This window comes from Vombatus ursinus, unplaced genomic scaffold, assembly GCF_900497805.2.
Source record: "Vombatus ursinus unplaced genomic scaffold, bare-nosed wombat genome assembly UNPS02014791.1, whole genome shotgun sequence".
NCBI classification, from domain to species: domain Eukaryota; kingdom Metazoa; phylum Chordata; class Mammalia; order Diprotodontia; family Vombatidae; genus Vombatus; species Vombatus ursinus.
In genome coordinates, this window is record NW_020954569.1 from 17,328,853 (window position 1) to 17,336,202 (window position 7,350).

Sequence of the window (7,350 nt, forward strand, 5' to 3'; positions counted from 1 at the left end):
GAAAGAAAGAAAGAAAGAAAGAAAGAAAGAAAGAAAGAAAGAAAGAATAGAGCATAAAAAGAATGGAAAGGTAGGTAGAGGCCAGACTGTGAAGGGCTTCAAAAGCTAAACAGTAGATTTTATCTTTAATCCTGGAGATAATAGGGAGCCACTGGAGTTTGAGGTGGGGTGGGCACCATGGTCAGAGAGGCTACCACCATTGATTGCTTACAATTTGTTGGTGGTCTGATAAGTAAGCATGGGTGAACCCTGGGCAAGTCACTTAGCCCTGATTGCCTCACCAAAAAAAAGCAAAAAGAAAGAAAGCATGGGTGATTAATATGGTTTTGCCAAAATTGTTTTTTCAAAATATTTTAGGCCAGTTTTTAAAAATATTGCAAGGATTAAAAATAACATATTTAAAGCATTACAGATTTAGATAATGTCCCATCTCATCAACTATACTTCGTTCATTTTATGAGAATGTGAGTGTACAAATTGGTCACATGTGGATAAAATTCTCTGAACCTACTGGTGTAAATATATGTTCCTCAATTTCTCTATGTATTTTGGTGATCCATTTAGATCCAAAATGAATTGTAGCAATTCCACATCACATCTCTACCTTGGGAAAAAAAGCCAGTAATTTATATAAAGTGTATTCTTTATCAACTGTTTTTCAAAACCTTAGGGCTTCCATTGAGATTAACAAGAATTCTTATGATACAGATGTCAACAAAAAAGTCATTAATATGAATGACATGAGAGACCATTTGATGCGATGAATAGCAAGCTAATTTCAAAGCCAAAAAAGGTATAGGAACAAATATCACCTGACATCCTGTGTGACCCTATACAAGTCAGCTAAACTCTCAGTAGTCTCAGAAACTTTCTAAGACCACAAGGTTCTGAGAATTTGTTGGCTTGTATTGGGAGAGGGAATTTCTTCACAGGAGTTGCCTCCATCCGTGAAATCACAGTTCCAATCCCTGTGCTAAAATGTAGTTACATGTCATTTTTCAGTCAATGATAGATAAGACCAGATGTGTCCCAGTTTTGCCATGTCACAGTATTAATTACTTGAGCCAATCCTTTGAAGTCACCAAGAGGAAATTTATGCCCTCTCATCAGGGACCAGCCTGAGCACCACCTGGTTTCTGCCTCCTGTGTAAATAATAGAAATGGTAATTTAGGTTAGAAATGTTTCATTTTCTCTTATCAGTATAAATCTGTTCCTTGTTTATTTCACAGTACAATTTTAAAAGAATAGTAGAGTTATTTAGAATTTTTCAGAATTCTTAAGCCTATACTCACATCACTGAAATATATAGTTAGTACAATTATATAGAGAATTCACATTAAATTCACACATAAAAAGCCCATTTATAGGAAAGAGGAATTATCAGTGGGGTGACTGATCTTTGTCTTGGTAATATGCCATGCATCTTCACTCACCAGAATACTGCACATCCCCATATTTATCTTTGTTCATGCATACATTCGTTATTGCCACTTTTATTTAAAAATAATCATTTAGTAACCACCCATGCAATGTACTATACTTGGTACTAGGTGAGATACAAAGAGAAACACGATTGCCTTCCTTCTTGGAATTTAGGGTCTACTGTATACATTTACTTGTCTTAAAGAGCTCCCAAAGCTAGAGAAATATGAACAGAAAAATGACAAACAGCCATCAAGTCAGTTGTTACCATTTTAAGTACACTATTAAAAAGTAATTGAAAAATTTAAAAAGTCTTTTTTAATTTCCAGAATTTGCCTTAAATTTAGATATATATATAGATATGGACAGGAATAAGTATGCTCAAGCAACCACAGTAAGAATGAATGAATGAATGAATGAATGAATGAATGAAAAAATTATTAAACCATTGCTATAGGCCAACTATTGTGAGAATACAAATAGAATGGGAAAGATAGTCTCTGTCCTCAAGGATCTTACCTTCTATTAGGGAGAGATAACTCATATAAGGCGATGCTAGTTCAAGAAGGATATTTTGATTTATAACATTAGAGGATATAGAGTAGAGTCAAGTCATAGCAGGCTGATACAACATTTCTAGAAGTAACAGATTTTATTTCATTTTAATTCTAGAACTCATAGTAAAAGACTAAGGGTGAGTAAGGCAGCTGATGATGTGATGACCAGGTAGTGAAGTCAATCATGGCTAGAGATGAGACTGCATGTAATAGATGAATGAGGAGATGACCAATCAGGACAGAGAGTTTCCATTACAGGATCGCCAAGAGTAAATTGATTAATTAATTCCAGACTTTTGTTTTATTTGAAGATATATAGCTCTGTTTGGTGAGGTAATGCTTAATAAATGAATAATTTTAGTTATTCAATGGTGCTGTTTTCATGATTTTTTTTTTTGGCATGTTGTCTCAACTTGATATGTTAGTATAGTCCAAAAAATGTTGTTTATGGTTTGTAATTTCTCTTTTATCCACACATATTTTTATTTCTTTTCAATATCAATTTACTTTGTGTATTTTACAGCATTTTAGCAGGCTTAAAGGTCTAAAACATTTAATGTATCACTTTAAAATTTGAAGAATCTATGAGGACTCTTTCCTTAAACACAGACCACAGTTTCCTTCATACCTTTTTTTTAGACAGTTTTGTGAGCTTCTGTGACTGAAAAAAAGTTTTCGGGTAATGTCCAATTCTCTGGTAAGAGCCAAATACTACATTCATAACCCATCTCTGGGCCCATATCTAGGGCCTTTTCAACACTTTCCAGAGCTTGGATTTTGCTGGTTTAGACAGTGCCAAAGTGTCTGGCATATAGTAAGTGCTTAACAAATGTTCATTCATTCACTTATTCATTCTCTTTAGTCATTAACTATGTCAATTGATCAAATACTATGAGCAAGTCACTAAGTGTTAAGGTGACAAAAACAGTCCCATTTATAGTCTATTCAGAAAGAATATATAAACAACTATGTGTAAGTAATATACACAAAATTATATATGTATAAATATATATGTATTTATATGTATATATGTATATAATTGGTGGTTAATCATAGAAAGAAGGTAGACTAGGAAAGTGAAAGGCTTCTTGCAGAAAGTAGGATTTGAAGGAAACCATGGAAGCTAACAGGCAGAGATAAAGAGTGAGATTTAACTCTACTCTATCATGAGGAATCAGAAGAGGACAAATGTCCTTATTATTGTCATTCATTGAACAGATGTTAAGAAAAATATGAGATTACCTTTGTCCTGAAGGACATTAAAAAAAAGCATTCTCTAAGTCAAAATTATTTACTTCAGTCATTTCTGTCTAATAGTGATATGAACCTAGTATATACAAATCATTGATTTTTTTCCTATAATGAGAGGTTGTTTATTGTTCAGGTGTTTCAGTCATATCTGACTCTTTGTGACCCCATTTGGGATTCTCTTGGCAAAGATACTGGAGTGGTTTGTCATTTCCTTCTCCAACTCATTTTACAAATGAGTGCTGAGGCAAACAGGGTTAAGTGACTTGCCCAGCATCCTACAGTAAGTATCTGGGGCCAGATTTGAACTCAGGTAGATGAGTCTTCCTCAGTCCAGACTTGGTATTATATTCACTGTATCATCTAGCTGCCCCTTATGAGAAGTAAAAGGCATTAAAAGTAAGGGAAGATAAAAGGCTGATCCAGGTGATCCATTCATTGATAGTTACACCTAAATGTTTTTTGTTGAAAATTGCCTCTAAGAAAGCCAGAAAACAAGAAAACCAGAAAACATTGTCTCGAAACACAAACTTTCAATGAAAGATTTGATTCAGTGAAATAACTTTCTAGGTAAGAAATAAGGGCCAGCCTATTCACATTTCTTCTTTGAAGACATTTATTGGCAGTTGTATGGAAAGTCAATCTCCTTATTGCTTCAATACTTCCCTCATGGAGTGTGTCAGTACCTTTATTATATCTATAAAGGGACTGATTACATTTTTATTTGTTTTAAAAAGGTGAAACTAGTGATATACTAGTCTTCTGTTAATTTTTAATTTGATAAGCTCTGGTGCTGCTATTGTGGTGGGGGCAAGGAGAAATGGCAGTTGTGCTTTATTTGATGACTTTGAGGTTTTTCAGTAAGGCCCCACATTTAAAGATTATGATCTGTAAACAGTTTCTAAAAGCTGGGAAAATAACTACAGCACCAAATGTTAAGAAAATAAGCTTACCAAAGGAATTATCTGGAAATACTTAAGGGGGAAAACAAAAACAAAACTACCAGAAGTTAAATTAAGCTATACATAGGCATGTTACTATAATGATACTTTTCTTTTTGGTAATTATACCTTCTTCCTGAAAATATATACATATCTACTTTGGCCTTTACAGTAACAGGGAACATCACTATTATCTTTGGTAATGGTGCACAGAGACATAGAAGCCGACACAAAAAAATATGTTATGCATAGTAGAAATTATATTGTGGAAAGAAATGCAAGGAAAGGTCTATCAGGGTTTCTTTCTATCCACTTCAGTCCAACAATCCTTTCTTATCTGAGCTGAAGAAGAAAATCACACTCACACTTACTCCCATAGCTATTGGCCACTTTTTAAGTTATTCCCCACTCAGTCTGGGCCTGAATAGTTAATATAAACAAATATAGCTTTCAAAGTCCATTGTGAAAATTAACCAAATTTTTTGAAGAAATTAGCAGAGCATCTATAATAGCCATCCTGCTATCAAATGGATTCATAATTTTATTGTGAGCTTAAATTGTCTACCAAATTAAGTGCAGGTATGCAGTCATTTTAAAATAATAATAATAATTATTGTTATTATTATATGTCTTTAAGAACTTAAATATTTTGGTGGAAAAATATTTTTCCATAACAGAAGCAGGAATCATTTGTGCCTTATTATAACCACTTGGAATCTTATTTCTTTTTAAATGATAATATTTATTCATAAAAAATATAAAAGGAAAGGGGCAGCTATGATATATTAGGGCTAACAAGGGAAAACAAATTGTATATTACTTCTAAAATGAAGGAATGAACACATTTATATCTTGCTTTCTCAAAAAAAATATAATGCCACCATCACTACCCACTCTTCAGAGAAAGCATATGTAGGATATTCTATGCTAACATATTGTGTATTTCTAAACTAACATTGCTCTTTTATAATCTTTTAATTTTTTGGAATCACTAACAAGCATTAGGAGAGCAAGATAGTGTACAGATGACAAAGTTAGAAGTTAAGACTGATTTACCTACATTGTAAAGTCTTTCAATATAGCTTTAATTTTTTTCTCTAAATTGTCCCTTTTCTGCTCAAAAATCTCATGTATTTAGTTTAAGACATGTATCCTTACAGATACTGTTGTGTTTGGGGGGATATCTTCACAATTTAGAAAGGCAAGTTCTAAACAAATTTACCCTAGATCAGTTTTTAGGTATGAAAATGAAGGGACTGTGTTTAGACTGTGAATATAGTTCCTAAAGTTTTAATGAAATAATTCCACGAGACTTTTTTTAGTGCCATCTGCTCAGGGCATTGCCTCCTTCTCCTCCTTCTCTGTCTCCTTCATCTCCTTCAGCCACTGCTGCCACCACCTTGAGTCACAGCCTACACAGCTCCAGCCTCTTGGTACCTGCAACAGCCATGGATCTAAAATATTCAGAGGTCTTACAAGATGGTAGATATTGAAAGCAAAGAAACTGAACTTGACCAACAAGATATGGAAGATGTTGAAGAAGTGGAAGAAGAAGAAATTGGTGAGGATGCAAACAGCAAAGCTCATTAGCTGACTGTTCGGATGATTCAGAATCCTCATATTCGTGCAGCTCTTCAAGAAAGTTTTCATGATTTAGTTGGAACATCAACTGGATACATTGAAAGCTTGCCAAAAGTAGTTAAGCTACATGCGAATGCACAGATAGAAGTCAAGTTCTATGAGGAAGTTAATGCTCTTGAAAGAAAGTATTCTGTTCTTTACCGGCCACTTTTTCATAAAAGAAGTGAAATCATTAATGCAATTTATGAACCTACTGTGAATAGAAACCAGATGATGATGACGAGATTTAAGAAATGAAAAGGAAGACTAAGCTTGAAGAGGAGAAAAAAGGTGAATAAAAAGACCCTAAAGGAATTCCTGAATTTTGGCTAACTTTTTAACAATGTTGACTTGCTCAGTCATATGGTTCAAGAACATGATTAACCTATTTTGACATTCTTGAAAGATATTAAGTGAAGTTCTCAGATGCTGGCCAATTTATGAATTTTACATTAGAATTTCACTTTGAACTCAATGAATATTTCACAAATGAAGTGTTGATAAAGATAAATAGGTCAGAGCCAGAGGATTCTGATCCCTTCTCCTTTGATGGACTAGAAATTATGATTGCACAGGGTGTCATATAGATTGGAAAAAAGGGAAAAATTTCACTTTGAAAAAGATTAAGAAGAAACAGAAACACAAGGGACATGAGACTGTTCAAACTGTGACAAAAACAGCTTCCAATGATTCTTTCTTCAATTTCTTTTCTCCTCCTGAAGTTCCTGAGAGTGGAGACCTGGATGATGATGTGGAAGCTGTCCTTGCTGCAGACTTCAAAATTGGTCACTTTTTACATGAGCTTATAGACCCAAGATCAGTATTATACTTCACAGGAGAAGGTATTGAAGATGAGGATGATGATGATGATGATGATGTTGAAGAAGGTGAAGAGGTTAATGATGAGGAAGGGGAAGAAGAAGCTTATGAGAAAAATGATCCAGAATAAGATCCAAAGAAAGATCCAAACCCGGCTGAGTGCAAGCAGCACTGAGCTGTGTGTGCTGTGGCCTTGAGGATTACTGCACTGTCCCAGCCTAAACACAACTAGTAGTTACTTACAGCCTTATGTTTTGTATTTTCTTAGTAGAACTAAGTAAACAACTTTTGTTAAAAAAGGAAAAAAAAAGAAGAAAAATGAACATTTAAGCACTTGTTCAAACTATAGATTCATTCTACCTAGCATTTTAATAGCATAATTTCTGCTGGATATGTAGAATGCAGTGAATCCTCTAATGCATGTCCATTGCTACATAGTTTGCTTCTTGTAAAGTCTTTTGTCACGTAGCTATTAGACTGCAGCTGCGAAAATTATCTAAACCAGACCAAGAAGGGTTTAGAAAAAAAAAAAGAAATCCTTCTGAAGAACCAACCAAAATATTTTTTTTCAACCCAGTAGTTGAATGGTTGCCCTAGCAATGCCTTCATTACTTTGTTAGAGAAATGCAGTGACTTTGGAGACAATGCATTTTGAAATTTGATTTGAGAAGAGATTAGTATATGGTTAAGAATTTGCAGTAAGGGGGCAGCTAGGTGGCCTACTGGATAGAGCACCGGCCCT

General features: G+C 34.2%; 1 pseudogene; it reads left to right on the forward strand.

The window, feature by feature from the left end:
• Window positions 1-5,645: 5,645 nt before the first annotated feature.
• LOC114048112 lies at window positions 5,646-6,783 on the forward strand (annotated as a pseudogene).
• Window positions 6,784-7,350: the final 567 nt, after the last annotated feature.